Raw genomic sequence first — 20,385 nt, 5'->3', positions numbered from 1 at the left:
ACAAATCGTATTCTTCCAAACAGATCAAAAGAGGCTCCAGCTACAGCCGCCAGCAAGAAGCAATATATTAACATCAACCTAACCTGTCCCTATCTATCTCAACCCTTTCGATATATTTACCTTATCCCGTTCTCATACATATTGACAGGAACGGATACGACCATGCAGTTCGATCCGCTGCAATCGAATTGCGCGCTTGCGGCGATCTGCGCGGTAGGCAAACATTTATCTCGACAGCTCGACAGCATGAGCGCAGCAGCTTAGCGAGGTGCATCATCGCAGGACCTTCGCGAGCGCGTGTGCAGGGCAGAACTCTTTTTATAAACGTATAAATTACCAGTTGTCCGAGGGCCGCTGGCAGCAAGGAGGAGGACTCTTAGAGCTGATGATTCCCTACGCCGATCGCCTAGGCCGAATACCGAACGAAGAAGGCGTTCACCTCCGTGTCAGTACGGAGCCAGCTGCTTTCAATGGTTACTTATCAGTTTCGATGATGGTAGCCGCCAACAGAGCCGTGTACAAGTGAACAAGTGAAAGCCACCATAAATCCTGTCGATTTGTGAGGGATTACGAGAGATTCGCCGATGGCGATTGTGCCATCGAATGGATGACAGAATGGTTGCCATTCTTGATTTGGTTTTCCTATTATCAAATTGTTTTTAATTATTGCCAAACTGCTATAAAGTATTACGAAAACATACAAGTATTGATTCTGCTTTCATCGCCCACAAAATTAGTGTTGCACGAAACTATCTATCCAACTTATCGGCTTGCACTGAAACTATTCGCAACGTCTACACCCACCTCAGCACACTTCCTTCGGGCGATGGACGATCGTTTTCGAATTTTAATTGATCACGACAATTAAATTCGTGCACTTTCGATTTTCCACCAGCAGACGACGAGACGGCGGCGGCCGGCGTTCAACTTCGGCGCTGAGGCTGTACAAAGTCAATCGATTGAATCTATTGCCGGTGGCTTCTGGCCGAGAAGACGTTGACGGTGGCGACCGAGAGAGAACTGTTTCTGTTTTTCCCTCGGTATTGCGGCGGAGGCCTGCAGTTTCGTCCAAACAAATAGAGAAACAAGCGAAACGTTTCAACGGAACGCCTATAAATATTGCACTGCCGTATCGATTCCGGACCGCTATCTGTTTCTATCAGTTTTGGGCGGACAGGATAGGAGGGGAACTGAAAATAGTGTAACGAAATTTCCCACGGCCATTTGCGGCTGTGTTCGGTGCACTTTTCGAGAGTTTCGCGGATAACCGTTGCAGTGTGAATTATTACCGCTGCTGCACCTCCGACAACGAGATGTTGGGGGGTGATTCCATTGGCTTTTGCGGTTCAAAGGACAAACGGGTACCCGAACGGGGTCTATAGATGGTTGTCTGCGATGGCGCCAGCCGAAAGATGAAATCGTTTATGATATATTTTTACACCCGATTAATGGAGTTAGCGACTTTAACTGCTTCGCTATGTCGATTGAAATATCAGGCTTGCAATTTGATGGTGTCCTAATTCCTAAAAAAAATCTTAAATTAATGATCAAATTTTTAAGCCAGTCTAAAGGTTTGACAATACCCTAGTACTTAAAATCGGCTTTAAGTAGTTTTAAACAATACTAGAAGCTGCAAGGAAAACATTTGAATCAATTGGACATAGACTAGTAATTATTCATTCCACGAAACTACCATCCAAATTGGATTTTTTTAATCTCTTACTAATGACTAAAACTCTTAAATTGTGGTTCAAACATTTTCCATCGTTCGATCCGCGGATTGTTCGATCTTCGCTTCTCAGACCCGCTGATGCGATGCCGGTGGCTGTGGGGCTAGTTTGTGGTTTGCGAAACTCCGTCACTGTTCGCTCCAATCGCTGCCAATCAAGCTCGAAAGCTCGGATGATGAAGAAAGTGATCTATTTTCGAAGTGACTGTACTAATGCTCTGTCGAACGAACGAACGAACGAACGATGGCGGCAGGAATGAGGGCCATCCGTTAGTACACGTGTCCGTACTTACGCTACTCCACAGGGCGATTAAAAATTCGCAAATTAGTGCCCTCTAGCATACCGTACCACTTGTTGATCATCAACTTGATTCGACGAAGGAGAAGCATTTGCTGTGCTTCAAGTTTTATTTAAAACGAACATCAGATGTAAACAAGTATTGGAAAATTGAGAGTGAGGCCATTTTTCGCGCTTGTTATGGTCGATAAATATATGCTACGGATTTTAGTATCACTCTCGTTAGATAGAAATCGAAACTTATCCGTGGTAAAAGAGTCCACTCTTAGAGCTGGTCGCGCAAGACTGAGGCGTTAGTTGAAAGTCTATTGATTTTGAATCAATTTCACATCGAAACTGTTTCATGTAACACGTAAAAAAAAGAAATAAACATTCACTGCATTGAACGATTTGAACATTTCAGCAATAAAAATGAACATTTAAGTTTAATGAAATTAATTTGGCTACAGCATAATTTTTTTTTGTATTACAGCTTTTGTGGCAAGATTGACACTAGCCCACTGAACAGCCGGATTGTAATAGTCAACTTAATCTTACTGAAACTTGGTGATTTTTAACCCAAAAAGAATCTATTTTGCATCAACCTTTCAAATAAAACACGCACAATAAATTTACTGTGCCCGCACTGAAAATATTTTGATTGCGCTTAGAACCATTCAACTGGAAAAGCGAACGGAAAGCAGTAAAACGTTAGAATGATTTATTTGGTCATTTGTGGACCTAATGAGGCATGCCTAGTTATTTTGGGGCTTTAATGTTTCAAGTAAGTACTAGGTACTAGTCACTGAATGAAGTCGAACACGTTCCAAACGTGTTTTTTGCCTCTCGGTCGATTTCCTAATTTGCGGTTTTGCGTTCAAAGAATTCACGCACGCATTGTGTTTTGATTGGGACAAATCGATTACGTTGTTCCATGTCAATCGAACACTTGGAAAGTGAAGTGGAAAAGTTTGATTCGGTCATCTCTAGCGTAACTATCTCGTTAGTAAAAAAGAACAGGTTTGAAAACATTTTCATTTCATGAAGTTTATTGGGGTTTTTAACGGGGGTTCCGTAGTCGCAAGATTACGGAGTCTGCTTTGATGAGCGAATGGACATCATGTGCCAGTAAAGGCTTCATGTTGAATTCTGCATTACCTCGATGCCAGGCTTTGCTGACAAAAAATCCGCAGTTTTTCCATCTTTGTGTGTAGCAAGGCTTATGATTTCGTTTCAAAGTTAAATTAAATCATATTTAAATCGAATTTTGATTTAAATGAATATTTAATTGACATTTGTGTTTTATTTAAAGATTTGTTAGTCTAGAGGGTTTCTAAGTTCTAAGTAAGTTTTGCTGAAAAGTGTAAATAAATTTCGATGTGGACTATTTTCTATTATACCTACTGGAGTTTTTTTTTACAATTATGAACCCTGCTACATCGTTCCCTGAGATATGATCACACTTTACCGAATTTTTATTTGTGTCTGTAGGAAATTAACTCTATTTTTAGTTAAATCAGTTCATGATACATTTGAGATGTAGCCTAATTATTCAAGAACGCTTAGGCTCCACTTTTATTTTTGATCTTTCATCACTCAGTCATTCATGTTCCCTGTTTTTAAAAGTGGCGACCGTCGAAAGGTTCGAATCTTTCGCTAGTCTTCCTGCTACGTCCATACTATTTAAATAGTAGTGAGTAATTTTTATTCTTGCTAGAACAAAATGCTATATTTCCACCAACCAACACGGTTATATGCCTGACCAATCCGTAAGCGCGAACCTTCTGGATTTCCGTTCTTTTAATATATCCCACATGGAACAAAATGTGAAAATTGATGTGATCTATACGCATTTCCAGGTTGCATTCGATCTTTTAGAGTTTAGACCATAAAATACTGCTGCAGAAAATTTCGCGACTCAGCGCGTTTTGGAATTTTACGAAATGGCTCAGTTCCTACCTATGTGGCAGAATCCTACGTGTTTAGCTTGACTCCTGCTTCTCTTCCCGGTTTTCCAACCTCTCAGGTGTTCCTCAAGGCAGCAACATGGAACCTCTTCTGTTTTTGCTGTTTGTATTGTATTGCTTCGCTGCAAGCTATTGTATGCTGATAATTTGAAGTCTGTTAGTCGTTTTTCATTCTTGTAACATATTTGACTTTTTGGTATCTACACATCGTCTTTTTGTCTCTTTTCAGCGAATTTTTTGCAATTTTTAAAAGTCTTTTGCGGCGTTTTTGGTTTGATGGCGCCTTTTATTCTTAATTGACTTTTTTTTTTGGAATTTCTTATCGCGGTTTTGCCGCCTTCTTATCGACTCTTTGTCATCTTTTATAATTTTCTCGGCGATTTTTATTGCAACTTTTGATAATTTTTGTTGCTTCTTTGACGTTTTCCGGCATCTTTTCGTCACAATATTGACATTTTTCGTCTTTCATTCATCGTGTTTTCGCCTTCTTATCATCACTTCATCTTCATCGTCGTTTTCGTTTTGTCATCTTTTCGTAGTGTTTTCACCACCGTTTCGTCTCTTTGCTTTCTTTTCGCCGTTCTTTTGTCGTTTTATTGTCATCCGTCTGCAGTCTTTTTATCATCTTTTGATGGTCTTTTGTCATCTTTTATCGTATTTTCGTCGTCTGTTTGTCTTGACGGTTGTTTCAGGCGTTTTTATCGCTTTTTTAACGTCTTGTGATTTTTGTCGTCTTTTTTCTTGCTGTTTAGGTTTACGCGTCTTTTATTCGTAATTTAGCCGTCTCTTCTTATTTTTTAACCACCTTTTCATCATTTGCCGTTGTTTCTTTTTTGGTAGTCTTTTCGTTACTTTTTTTCGTCGTCTATCTGTCGCCATTGTATTCATCATCTTTTTCATATACTTTGTCATCTTTTTAAAGCTTTTTAAACGTTTTTAGTGTTTGTCCTGTTTTTGATTATTTTCATTGTTTTGCCGTCGTTTTGTCGTATTTTCATGTTCGCTTACTTTTTTTGTTAGATTATAGTCTTGCGGTTGCGCGGTAGCTTGTGTTATTCGTGACTTCTGCGGGGTTGGGATTTGAGCCCGGGTCCTCGGCTTGAGAGGTGTGAATAGATTTTCATGGTCCTTTTAGAATTATAGGGTAGTTGATCCAATAGTTGTGGTAGTACCAACAGTTCTGCTACTATTAATTAATAATGCATATTTTCGTCACCGTGGTATTTTAAATTGGGGCGCTCAACTATACTGCCCATAAATGAAGAATTGGTTAATATGCCACGAACATGAAATTTAGAAAAATGTAATTTATTACTTTTCCCGAGCAAGGTTTGATAACAAAATTAGGCCATTGCAAATCATATTTAAAGTTTTTGTCACCCCCCCCCCCCTTGGCTTGAAAAATCGGGGGGCAAAAAAATAATTTGTAGGATATGAGTCAAATTTCTTTTTATAAAATCGATTGTCTGTGGGCTCTACAGTCTGAAAAACTCGAAAAATGAGTCTCCGAGTTGAATTAACGCTTCTAGCACGAAACAAAAATGGAAATTCGAACAATGGAATTTCCGAAAATCGTCCAAAAAAATTTTCCTTCATTTTTGTCTTTTTTCGGATATTTTTACATAGAAAATAATAACGTATATATTATAAGCAAGAATAGATTCGGTTTTCACGTTTAAACCTTAAATAAAAATTCTTAAAATCCATGTGTTTTTGCTCGATTAAAAAATTAACTTTGTTTTTTTTTCGCCCCCCCTTCAGTGGCCGAACACCGGAAGGACAAAAACTTTATAAAATATTTGTAATGGCCTTATATCAAAATTATTACATATTCTGCTGTTGATATAAACTAGAAATCATGTTTTGTTATCGAATCCAAATGGCACTTCATGATGTATCAGATTTTGCTTTTATTTTGTTTTTATTTTTATTGAAAGAAAATGTGTTGACACATTCTATTTATGATGTAAACAAACCTACAATATTTGAATCAATCTAATTTTGTTGATTGGTAGAATCTAGAGATGCATTGGCAAAGTTGACCTGACGGCCGTACAACGCTCCTGTTTCGACGTCAAACGAAAGCTTCGCCGAACAGCCGTTTACGGATCGTTTTCAAATGTACACTAATTTTTTTTCAACAATGGATAATGTATCTTTCATTTCGGTAAATTAGATCTTCTTCATGTATCTTTGTCTTTTTTTGACAGCTTGAGAAAAAAATTCCAAAATTTTAGTTGTCACCCGTTATATTGTTTAATTGATTGTTGTCTCAATCTAATTCGGTTCTTTTAAAACAAGTTGAGTTAAAATGGAATCAAATTTGAAGTAAATCAATCGAAAAGTCTGATTGCAAGCGCTCCAATTATCGACGTCGAGAACTTAAAGGTTAAGCACATTAGTTGCCTGTGATTTACAGCAGGAATCGGAAAGCTTAGTTGGTGAAAGAAATTTGATCGAGACTAACGAGATAATTACTGTTGAATAATTTAGCGATGTAAACTCATTGAACTGTGAAAAAATCTGCTTATCACTAAAGAATGCGACATACTAGGGTACGGGAGGGTATTCCCATCACGCTACTAATTTCGGCATACATTACCTTTTATGGCTAAACTTTCCCAAATAAAAACTTTGCCGCTATATAACAATACTGAAACGAATGTAGCACTCATAGGCTTTAATGTGTTATAACTATTTTCATAAAAATGTAAGTAGTTTGCTTAATTTTATTCAATAAACATCATAACCACTGTTTTTCCACTAGCACGTAACCAGGCTGAAAAAACTAGTAGCAATCGCTTACGCGTATCCGCTCTTGATGATGGTTTGGAAAACACACAATTATGATCACGTTTACTTATTCTAGAAACTAAACAGCTGTGAATATGCTATCACAGAACAATTCTACTTCTTTTTATCACGGAAGAACACAAAAATTCCCCTCTGATATGAAAATATAAATCAATTTTCATTCACTAGCCATTAGCAGCATTTTGTTTTTAATTCCAGCATATGGTGCGTTATTTACACTACTACCACTATGTGAGGCCTAAAACGCCTGAAACTCTTCTATCGTGTTGACATAGATAGTATTTGAGTGACAACCACTTGCCTCTGGCGCTAATGTATATGAACGATTCAGTGATACACTAGCGCCAGCAGCAAGCTGTTGTCACTGCAAAACTAATCATCTTCGATGAGCCCGGAATGTAGGCAATAGCGAGAAGTTATCCATCGGTCTCTCTTTTCTTGTCTCTTTTGATCTGTTTTTGAAAAGCATTTAATCGCTGTGCTAGCTATTTCGGCCTGTCGGATTTAAAAAACACAGACACCACTATAGAAAATGGGCTCAATTTAGCTGCAGCGACTTCATCATTTCTCGCACTATAACTCAAATTCAGTAGCGTTTTATTAAGACAAAATTCACGCCGATATTCAGTAAATATTATTCTATCAACTGGTATAAAAATCTTGTCTCGAATAAATATAGTTTCAACGTAGTTCCTGAATATTGTTCAGGCTACCGCTTAATGGGCTGGAAATACCCACCCGTACCCTAATATGCACTTTATTTTTTCGCTGCTTCACATTTCACAAAATTTTAAAGGGGAAGGCGACAAACTTTTTTTCAAATTTGTATAAGCCTTATTATCTTTTATCATCGTCGTCTGTCGTTTCTTAATGTCTGTTTTTAGGATTTTTTGTCGTGTTTTTTCAAGAGTTTTTTTTTGTTTTCCTGTCGTATATTCATCATATTTTAGTATGTTTTGCCGGATTTATGATGCTTTTAAAACGTCCTTCATTTTTTGTTGTGCAAATTGGTTTGCTGTTTGGCGTCTTTTTAGCGTATTTTGATGTTCGCTTATTTGTCATCACGCTTTCGCCATCTTTTCACTGTCTACTCCCGCGTCTTCGCTGTTTTTTTGTTATCTATTTGTTGTTATTTCGTCGTTTTATTGTCATATTTTTGCCGCCTTTTCGTGGTCTTTTTGTTATCTTTTTATCATAGTAATTATCGTCGTCAGTTTGCTGTTTCTTGATATCTGTTTTGGCTTCTTTGATTCGTAATTTTGTCTACTTTTTAATTGTTTTTCTATCTTTTCATCGTTTTTGGTCGCTGTTTCCCTTTTAATATTTGTTTTTTTTTTAATCTTTTATTCAGTTTTTTTGCTATTTTTTCGTCGTATTGTCTGTTGGTAAGACTTTTGTACTATTTGCTGTTACTATTTTTTCTGTCTTTTCGCCATCGGCATATTTTCGGTGTTTTCGTCGTATGTACGCTGTCATTTTGCCGTCACTCTTCTTTTTTTCATATTTTAGTAATCTTTTCATTACCTTTTCGTTGTGTTTTCTGAAGGTTTAAACTTTCAATAATTTATAATTATCGCATAAAAAAGTAAAGCAAGTTAATGCAACATGACAAGGATCGGTTATAAAGAACAACTTTATTCACTTGATAGTCGTGAAGGATTTTGAAGTTGTATCACACTGCAGCAATCATTGCAGGAACTCTAAAAATGTACAAAGAAAATGGAATGGAATATATTTCGCTTTTTCCCCATTCTCATACTTGGTTAATTAGGATAAATTTATAGCCGATTTTAAGAATAACTTTCGTTAGTCGGGCTGACTTGATAAAGCCAAGAGATGACACGAACAACACTCGAACTGTTAGCTATAACAGCACAACCCAATTAATGAACATTTTTGTCAAAATTGGCAATAAGGCAATAACGAATTTCGACTGTATTACTATTAATATGAATTTACAACGGGCATAGAGCGAAGAATACTATGCCATCAATCCATATAATGGTGACGAATTGTATCTGCTGTCAAAGGAAAGAATGCAAGTTCGTATTAACAGCATGCCAGCAATAACGTAAATTTTCATATCGGCTATTAAAGAATGCTTTTCGGGACACTATTGATTGTATGTAACGTACTTGTGGTTTTTGCAATTAAAAAAATTTTCAACCTTTTCCATAAAGTTTACGAAAACTCGTAAATACCAGAAATTGATCCGTAGATCGGTAAAAAAAACTCCCATAACCGTAGAAACAAAACAATTAAATCCGTAGCTTTAGCATCAGAGCTACGATAACGCTTCTCCATGTTCGAGGAGAGTAGAACAATAATTTCATCAAAATTTTCGTAAATAATTGCATCTAAATTCAAACTATATCTTTGTTATATAACAAAGATCAAAATATAGTATAACAAAGATAAAAATATAGGTAGGGTACAGGAGGGTATTCCCAGCACGCTACTAATTTCGGTATACATTACCTTTTTTGACTACACTTTCTCAAATAAAAACTTTGCTGCTATTTAACAATACTGAAACGAATGTAGCACTCATAGGCTTTAATGTGTTATAAATATTTTCATAAAATTGTAAGTAAATTGCTAAATTTTATTCAATAAACATCAAAACCACTGTTTTTCCACGTAACCAGGCTGAAAAAAACCAGCAGCAGTCGCTTACGCGTATCCGCTCTTGATGATGGTTTGGAAAACACACAATTATGATCACGTTTACTTATTCTAGAAACTAAACAGCTGTGAATATGCTATCACAGAACAATTCTACTTCTTTTTATCATGGAAGAACACAAAAATTCCCCTCTGATATGAAAATATAAATCAATTTTCATTCACTAGCCATTAGCAGCATTTTGTTTTTAATTCCAGCATATGGTGCGTTATTTACACTACTACCAATATGTGAGGCCTGAAACGCCTGAAACGCTTCTATCGTGTTGACATAGATAGTATTTGAGTGACAACCACTTGCCTCTGGCGCTAATGTATATGAACGATTCAATGATACACTAGCGCCAGCAACAAGCTGTTGTCACTGCAAAACTAATTATCTTCAATGAGCCCGAAATGTAGGCAATAGCGACACGTTATCCATCGGTCTCTCTTTTGATCTGTTTTTGTAAAGCATCTAATCCCTGTGCAGGCTATTTCGGCCTGTCGGATTTAAAAAACACAGACACCATTCTAGAAAATGGGCTCAATTTAGCCGCAGCGACTTCATCATTTCTCGCGACTGTAACTCAAATTCAGTAGCGTTTCACGTCGATATTCAGTAAATAATATTCTATCAACTGGTATATAAATCTTGTCTCGAATAAATATAGTTTCAACGTAATTCCTGAATATTGATCAGGCTACCGCTTTGGGCTGGAAATACCCTCCCGTACCCTATAACTTTCTTCTGAGACTTCAGTTTGTAATACCGACGTTGTGAACTGATTTTAGTTTTTTTTTAAATTTTTTATGTTGATTTAGATTTTATACGAAGCTATTCAAAAGAGATTTTCAGCATTAATTGGTGTACTATTGGTGTACTTGTTATTACGTTGAGTTTGTGTCACTGGCTACTGGAAAACTTAGGTGTAGGATTGGCTTTCGTTGAATTGCTCTGGTTGCCTATAGAATCTAAAGCTGAAATAAAAAATAGGGTTGTTTTTCAGCATGTTCAACGTCTTTGTTCCCCTAAGCGATTGGCTTGTCTACAGAGGACACGAGCAGCATTTCATTCTTCTATTGAGTCAGAAGACCTTACGAAATCCCCGACATGATATATCAAACCGCACTCGTTTAGAAAACCTCTCCCACAATGAATCACCACCGATCGGCGATCGTGCGCTACGTTATCCGTGCCAGCAGCATGCCGAAGAAAGATAGCCTGACATTTGCCCATAAATGAATTCCAAAGTTTGCATTGGACAATTATCGAATGTCCAGCGGCGGCAATTGCTGCAGCACAAAAATTTATCCAGAACATAAAAGCCCTGCCAAATGAAAACCGCATGCTTTCCGAGCATGCCATTGCCAAATAGACGGTCAACCGAAAGGTCACCCCGTAGTGCCGTCGCCGAGCCTGGGAAAACTGTGGCTGCCTTTGAACAATTTGCGGCACGGAGCTTCGCGTCGGGAAAAGTTGCCTAATTTTGCAATCTCTTCAGCAGCTTCAGTCTGCTCATAATCCGGACAGTGAACGATGACTCGGAGGTGTAAGAGAACAATAAAATCACACCTTGTTGCAAAGTCCCGCGCAGAACTGGCTGGCCAGCGCCAGCTGGCAGGCTGGTTGGCGTGTGTATCGATAGCATAATTTATGGTCCAATCGATTGGAAATGGCCTGTGAAACTATATTGGCGAGTATCCGCTGGTATATCAAATCGATTGCAATCGAACCACTGATTCGCGGTATTCGCACCTTGCGTTTGTGGTGTGAAAACACAGCAACAGCGAAAGTCGAAAAGAGCAGCACGGGAAGTCACACTCTATCAAACTCGTTCATACATTTCGAGAGGATATCCATAAACACGAGAGGTTATAAACTGCGTGCGTGTCGAGTGAAATTGATCTGTTTGCTGCAATACATTTCGCAGCAATAATAATGTTGGTCGTTTAAGTCGTGGGAGACCGGTCGCCATGTGATTTTATAAATCGATTCCGGTGAGACTGAATATTTACTTTAACTGAGAACAAATAACTTATTTTATATTAACAATTAGTTATACTTTGAATTTATTACAAAATTTTGAAACTGAATTTAATTTAATTTTGTGCTAATGTTTACATCGTTTTGTGCGAAAAAATATCAATTTCATGTAGTTTAAAGAGATGATCATCAAGTTCGCACTAAGAACAAAGTTTGTTATCTTTGAGTTGGATTTTTGGAAAGTTTGTAATAAATTTCGGTCAATAGTTTACAATTAAATAGTACATATAAATACAATCCTTTGAGGCATAAATTTGGAGGTACGTGGATGAAAAAGTTTGGGACCTACTACCATAGGGAATGCTAGGCTCTATTATTAATTCTAATATCTTTTCTAAGCTATTTTCGCTTATACGAGCGCAATATCTCCAAAAAGCTGTTACATACTTTCAACACTGACTTCACAAACAATAGCACAAATAGTGTCTATTTCTAAGTGCATTTGTTTTAAAATTGCATGCATTGGGAAGAACAGGTAGGTAAAGCTACGGTTCTAGCACGATTTTGCTATTCATTGAAATGGCCCGCAAAGCTTTACGAGCCACATTTACCTGTTTTATGATCAACCGGTGGTGCAGTGCCAGTGGAGAGTCTGAGAGATTCTCAAGCCTTCGTGTGGTCTCAGGTTGGCAAACTTCTGCAATAGATGTCGTGTGTTCCCCGATGTGTTCTGCTTATTTTTGCTTTACTTCCACTGTACTTTATGCATGCGACGACGTCGGTGGCTGTAAGCTGTCTTGTTCCACGACGATTAGTTTTATTTTTCTTTCTAATGCGTGTTGTTCTAATTATAGATGAAAGCACTCACACGGTTGTAAAAATTTTTTTCACAAAGTTCATTTCCGAGCATAAACATGGAATCGAGTGATTGCGCACTTTACATAACTGTGCATTTTTTAAAAAAGCATAAATTGCTGCAATCGTTATATTTGTTTTATTTCCTTTTGTCGAGTCTTCCGTTAACTGTGTGACATTGTTGTCTTATTGATTTCATTTTAAGAACACTACTCCGAGAGAGATTCAAGATTATTTTATGCTTTTTCACCCATTGTGCCGTTTGTTTTTTTTTCAACACACGATTCCATGCTCGTAAGATCTGCAGGCGATATGCACCTTTGTGTTGAAAGGTTCCCGTATGTTTGGTGCCACAGTCAAACGGTCAAACTGGAAGCAGCTATGTTTGTAATAGGCTTCACTGGGGTGGCAAGTGGGAAACAGCCGGAATGGAGCCACTACTGCTGTTGGTTGTCGGTGACAATTTTGGCGCCTCCTGGCAAAGGACTGGTTTTTTCTACGTCCCCGTCGTCGTTGTGCCTTTGTTTGTGCAATGAAATCGCATCATGCGCTGGGGACCAGCAAAAAATCGTGTCTTAAATTGAATGGTGAACTTTGAATGGAGCCGGCTCGTGTGTATCTTAAAGGCCCGAAAAGTACGCAAATGTCCTCTCAATGTAGGAAACTGGCATGAGTCATGACTTAGTCTCGCGCTCATAAAAGGAATCGATTGAATTTGCTGCCTGCGCAATAATTAGGGTGTAAGAATAGATATCGAAGTTGAACAAATTAAGTTGATTTGCGATAACACGCTGTTTGTTTTGGTCCGATTTACGCAAGTACGGTGGCTGACTGAATCAACTGATTTGCGCGACGTTTTTAGGAGAAGCCAGGGTAGGGGCAAAACGAAAGCAAAGGTCCGCTTAAGCCGGTCTACGCTATCTACATTGTTATATGATTAAATTCATTTGTCAATACTGACAGCAGGACATGTACCGACAAATGGTCATATTATATTTATATTGATTTGGCATAATGCGTCAAATATTAAAAGTTAATTGAATTCTTTAATGAAAGAGCGATAGAATTGACATTATCTTGCTAACTTGTTTATGAACTAGAATGATTGATGACAGTAAATCATGGACTAAAATTCGCATACTTTATTTTAAGAGATTATAACATACTTTGGAATGACAGTTCTGCCACGCTTTAGTAAGGCTTTCATCCACCTTAATGAGATAATCCTGTTGACTGTGGAATTTCTGCTAACGGTTGGCTGCTCTGACGCTTGGCTAAACGATCGTCTGCACCCTTCGGGTGTAGCAATCCGATAAAAGTGGACATCGAGGCATGACGTATAAATAATTGTTTTACGCTGAGTGTGGTTCTCTTTGTCGCCTCCGTCGGCCATGCCGCGATGCGGTAATATATGAGGAAGGCATTTTTGCGAAGGAATCGCAGCGGCTTATCTTTTCCGTGCAGTTGGCTGCGATTGAAATTGAAAGTGGATAATTGCCCATCTTAAATGCGCCAAGATAATACGAGCTGCATTGCTATGTAACTGATGAAGTAAGCTGCTCTCTGCTGAGAAGGCGCCATGCATGACTGTGATGTAATGGAAAATAGTTAGTGCTGTTATACAAAATTTGTTTGCTTTAAATATTTTAACTACTTTTTGTCTAATTTTACACCAAATGCAATCAAAAATACAAAGTCTGTTTGGAAAATTAATTCATTTGGCAAGCTATTATTGGGTTTTCATTACCTCATAAGCACGTTTTAATTTTCTGACAAGACATATTTGTCTAATACTCATACGAAATTATTCATTTGAATTTCGTTTACCTAATGCAATAATGAAATAATTCAACCATCACGGCACGAACTTAGGAAAGAGCCGTTCGTTGTTCGAGCACAACCCTTTTAGTTTATTTGAATAGAATTTACTTTCATTGATTTTGTTTAAAAACCCGCTGATGTAAGTCATCATCGAAAGGTGATTACAAAATTCGACTACTTTGCTTACATCAATAAGTCGAAACTTTCTATTCTTCGTTCCCGCTAGAGACCCTAATGAGTATGCAAACAGTTTCGGTCGGAATCCATCGTTGCCCCATAAATCGACTCAAAATGTTCCTATCGCCATGTAGTCATCGTCAGCGGTGGTGCAGTGCAGTGCACGGTGCGGTGGCGTAAAATTCCATTCACCTGAAAACCTACTCCGTTGCGAACAGTCTAATTCCCTAATCGACGAAGCTAATCTATAAACGCTCCAACTAACCAACAAACGCCACACTGACTGTGCTTACGAAAAGAAACTGTCTACACCGTGTAAGCTAATTTCACAATTGAATTAATTTAAACGGCGATTCCTTTTTTTGTTTGTTTGGTTGGATTTCGAACAATTAGCTAAACAGACCCGCTAGCAGTTCGGAGCAATAATGGTGCTTGGTGTTGAATAGATCTAATTGAGACAGCATCAAACTCAGCGGACCATCAAACAAACGAACAAATGGCTAAGGTTGGAAACTTACACCAACTGAAGTCATTATGCAGTCAAATAAAAAACAAATCATGGTATCCCTTGTAACTAGGTATAATTGAAACAATTACCTTCATTTGCGGTCTTTCGATTGTAGTTCGCGAACGTTTCGGATAAGTTGATGAGTCCAACAAGAGATCGATGCTTTACTATGCTGGTGTAATTTTCCTGTTGACTGTTGATAGCTTTAAATAACCAATTGAAGAAATAAATGAATAATGTTTCTTATTCTATGTCTGGTTGCTAAATGCTAATAAAGCTGGATCGTCTTCGTTTCGAAGTGTACAGTAGAGTTATGGTTCATGTCCTCTATGGTGTAATTCAATTCGCCTTTGTACAGTATATTGCTGTATTTTAATGGCGATCGTTGATGGTGTTGATTTAATTAAAATTAACATTTTACCTTATGGCTACTAATGAGGCAACCCCGGTTACTTAGACTCAGGATGCTCTAGAGTAATTAACAGGCAAATTACGAGTTTTTAATTTATTTTTCTATTTCTGTATTTTATTACTGACACTGAATCCGTTAACTAGAAACTGTTTTGTGAAAATTTTTATTTCTCAGTAATAATTATACATATAAAAATTAATTAAACCTCTTTATTTGCTAGTGCTTGTTGTTTTCCTTGACATAGATAAATTGGCACAGTTGGCCACTAGCTACTGTTCGGGTTACTTTAGATCTCCCGGTAGATGATTTTTTCCATTGCAACAAAAGAAACCTCCTTCGGGAGAATAGGGATCCTGTGTTTGAAACAGGGGATGGGTTCTCCCAAAAACAGCTCTCAGACAAGTACCGCTAGTTTATAGTAGTTACGACTACGAGGTATCAGTTTCCCAGCAAACATGACCTCACGCGTAAATAGACAAGAATGAAACATCGTTAGATTACACAATTTTTGCGTAGAAATCGCTGCATCCGACCACCATCTTGTCATCGATGAGATATGCCTGCGCATTGCAAGTACCGACGTTCCATTCATCATCCTTGTTTCGTTGTCTGGTTCGATGCCGAATATTCCGATTCGTGTTTACATGAATGTTCGTAGTAATCATTCTTTGGGTAGGTTATCCTACTAGGGTGCTGTAGGTTACCTTACTCGAGTCTCCTGACGGGGCTGCCAGTTTAGCTTTAGAGCTGAGACATCACGTTTCTTGAGTCAGTCGCTCGCTCCGAATCAGACGCTGTCGTCAGCCGCTTCTAACCTTGGGTGCAGGCGCTCACCAGGTTAAAGAATGTAGAACCGTCAACCTATATCTGTCTATATAACGGGTGACAACAAAAATTTTGGAATTTTTTTGAGGCTCCTATACTCAATAACAAACGAGCTCAGAGAGAAACAAGAGATGTAATGTGTTAGCTCTCTCTCTCCTCTTTTTGTCAATATTTTTTGTTTTGTATATGCTTGCCTTGTTTTACTTAAAATGACGCCGAAACAAGAAGCATTTCGGGAGCGCGTTGTACACTATTACGAACTGCCAAAGAAATCTCGGTAAAAATATACGGTACAAAATTGAAAAAGCGAGTATGTGACGGCTTCGACTGTTTGCCATATCCTAAGATGCCCAACAACAACTAGTCGCAAGCAAGGTAGTGGAAGACCAGCCAAAATTATGGACGTAGAAGGGCATCGTTCTCTTTCTCGTGCCTTCATAAACAAACCCTCGTGTTTGGCTATCGTTTAAGATGTGCCAGACGAATGTTTGAAGATCCCGTTTCTACAAAAACATCATGCAGATGGACAATACGTGTTTTGGCCGGATAGAGCATCATCGCATTACGCCAAAAAAACACAATCATTCCTGAATACCCATTCGATCCCATTTGTACCCAAAAACCACGACCCGTCAAATCTATCTTAGTGCGCCCAATCGAAGATTTCTTCGGGATTTTGAGTTCCTTGGTGTACAAAAATAACTGGAGAGCCACGAATTGCAAACAGTTGATTGGTAGAGGTAGATCAAGAGATGCATTCACAAAGTTGACATGACAGCCGTACAACGCTTCTGTTCGGACATCAAACGGAAGCTTCGCCGAACTGCCGATTACGGACCGGTTTCAAATGTACACTCATTTTTTTCAATGATGGATAATGTATCTTTAAGTTCGATGAATCAGATCTTCTTCATGTATCTTTGTATTTTTTTGACAGCTTGAGAAAAAAATTCCAAAATTTTAGTTGTCACCCGTTACTTACTTACTTGCTTACAGGTCCATGTCCGCTGGTCCGGCATAACAAAGGGATGATTGATCTTCACTACCGACGGTTACACGCCAAAGCTGTCCTTGCTGCCAGGACTAGTTCTCGTCAACAGCCAACACTCAACGGATATCGTTGATCCTCTTAGATATCCGGTTGTCAGGCCACCAAACACGAATGATATATCGCAGGTGGCGATTAATAAATACCAGCAGTTTTTAAGTTCTCTCCGCAGAGACGCACCTCGTTTCACAGGAGTACAGCAATAAGGATTTAATATTTACATTGAAAATTCGGCTGTTAGTATGTAGAGTAATCTGGTTCGAGCCCCAAATGTTTCGCAGACCTGCAACGGCACCCGTGGTGTTCCTGATTCGTGTGGTTACATCAGGCTTGGTACCACCATCGGGTGTTGTCTGGCTACCACCTGGTCAACTAGTTGCTCCGCTACTGTGAAGTTGGAAGGATTATCATTGCTCACTACCATAGACTTAGTATTTGCTACATAGACTGTGATACAAGCAATGAGCAAGACAATAGGCCGTCTGAATAAAAGAGTTGGAGCGAACTCTCCCATAAGATTTACACGGGAAAAGCAAAGCAAACTGTTTTATACATACGGTCTAATGTCGTCAGCTAGGTCCATGTCATTTAGCTACTCCATCGTTAAGAGATTTCAATGCAATTGTCGATTTGGTCTACTGTCAATCACTCCACTTGTATCTCATCCATAACTATGAAAAACAGCAGCGGAGTTCTAATGCAGCCCTGTCTCACAACTGCAGTAACCCTTATAAGGTTGGATAAGACGCCATTGTACAACACCTTGCACGATATCGCCTCGAAAAAATGGGCTAGCTTATCTGGAACTCTTCTATGCGTAAGTGTTCCCCAGATGTTTTTGTGGTAGAATCGGTCAAATGCTTTTTCAAAGTCAACGAATACAGCAGAAGAGAGTCCTACAGTTCGTTGACCTGCTCCAACATAATGCGGAGCGTTGTGATATGGTCTACACATTAACGGACAGCACGGAATCCAGTTTGCTGCGTTTGTTGGAGAGTAGTCCTGTCTGTATACGTCCTTAAAGTCCACCGTGATTGGTTACCCATTCTCCATTAAGGTTGCTCGTATTCCTGCTGGTACTACGAAGTGGTAGGGATAGGCATTGCTAGATAAGAAATTGAGGATCACTTTGGAATTTATTCTAATCCGGTAGGTGCGCGAGGCACTAATAGTACGCATTAGGCAGCTGCCAGCTGGTATGAGCCTTATGTACAGATGAGCCACCGTCGCAGAAATTCTGACGGCAATGTCCATGTCATCTACAAAGACAAAAAATATGGAAGATCATGCCCCGCTTGTTGATATCCGCTCGGTTCACCACACTCTGTAAACTATCATTTTGACAATCCATTCGAAATTTTCACACGGATCATCCTTCGTCGTCTTCTTCTTCTTCTTCTTACGTCTTATGACAAGGCCTGCGTAACGTAATTCCTCCATCTAATTCGGTCCATGGCAGTTGATTCCCAGTTTCGCGGGCACCCAGTGCTATTCAGATTTCGCTCCATGTGGTCTTGCTTCCTGGCTCGCTGTTCCCCTTCTCGTCTTGTTTCTTCTGGATTCGATGAGAAAACCATTTTTGCAGGAGAGTTATCCGGCATTCTAGCAACGTATCCGACCAGCCCATGCCATTTTCTGACTACTGAGTTCGCCGTAGAGACACGCGAGTTCGCCTCCATACACAGTTCTCTTGCACACCGTCAAAGATGGTTTCTTAGCACCCGTCGTTTAGAAACTTCGAGTGCTTGCAGGCGATTTTCTAGCAGTGTACATGTTTGTTGCCCGTAGAGGACAACCGGTATAATTAGCGTTTTGTACAATACACACTTTGTACGGAGGTTCAGATTGTTCGCCCGCAAGTGTATGTGGACTTCCGCTGATAGTACGCCTGGTATTATCTGCTGATGGTAGGCTTGAAATATCCGTAATCAACCCTACAGTATCGCCGGAGGACCAACGTAGCTCGAAAGATCACACCGTTCCTGTCAGCATACGACCTTGGTTTCAACCGTGGTTGGTTATCTGATCTCCACCGAGGGTGCTCGTATCCCGGCTGGTACCACGAGGAGGCACTAGGAATAGAGGTGCCCAACGTGCTAGAGGGCTCGACCAGGTTGAAGCCGACTTACGTGTGTTGAGACGCACAAGGAATTGGCGACGAGTAGCCCAGAACCGAGTACAATGGAGAGAAATTCTTGACACGGCAAGAGCTACCCCGGCTCTCGGTTGGTAAAGTAAGTAAGTAACCACGAGGAGGTAGGGATGGGATTTGCTGGATTAGAGGTTATGGACTACTGTAGGGTTTATTTTATACCCAGTGGGCAAGGTACCAATGGAACGCATTAATCAACCGTTTACCAATCAACAATACCGGCGCTGCAGGAGGTTACTGTACAGGAGGTTATACTGGTTACCGAGCGACCACTATCCTGAATGCCGGCTACAAAATGGTTTCGTAAGTCATCTTCCATCGACTGTCACCAATAGCCAATAGATTCGTGGGAAACTATGCAGACGGCTTCATGGAGAGTCGGTCTACAACCCAAGCAACAATGTGAGTTTTATTGTACTCTTATGGTGGTCTTCGAGACTAATTTTGGTCTTAAATGCCATCATAAGAGTGTAATAAAACCCAAATTGTTTCTTGGGAACGGCCTAACATTCACCCTGCGATGGATCCTTCAGAAGTGCCACGAATTCCAAATCCACTCGCATCACCTGTTCATTGATTTCAAAGCCGTATATGATAGTGTAAACCGGCAAAAGCACTGGAAAATGCTAGACGAAAACGGCTTTCCGGGTAAGCTTACATGTATCATCCAGCGTAGGCTTAATTAGCCTGATCAGCTTCACGGGAAAGTCGTTCTCGTCCATGTTTTTTTAGTTTTTGGTGGTCAATAATATCATGTGCAGCATAAAAGTCGACGAATAGATGGTACAGATTTTCCGTATTCACGACGTTTTGAAGAATCTACCGCAGAATAAAGATTTGGTCCGTTGTAGGTCGTTCTTCAACGAAGCCGGCTTGATAACTTTACATAAATCTGTTCGAAATTGGCGAGAGTGGGCGTAAGATGATTTGAGAGAGCTGTTTGTAGCCTCCACCTCCCTCACATTTCTTGTAGATCGGAAAGATGAGCGCTATTGGTTCTGTATCCTAAATTCCAACAATCAGCCGGTGCAGACAAATGACTAATATTTTCGGACCATCCTAGTAAGCTGCGATGCAATGCTTTCGTTACATCCGCTTTATTTTTCTTTAGCGGATAGATGACGGTGTTAATTTTACACATTCCACGTC

The sequence above is a fragment of the Sabethes cyaneus genome, chromosome 3, assembly GCF_943734655.1.
Source record: "Sabethes cyaneus chromosome 3, idSabCyanKW18_F2, whole genome shotgun sequence".
NCBI lineage: Eukaryota > Metazoa > Arthropoda > Insecta > Diptera > Culicidae > Sabethes > Sabethes cyaneus.
Note: the sequence above shows the minus strand (reverse complement) of the source record.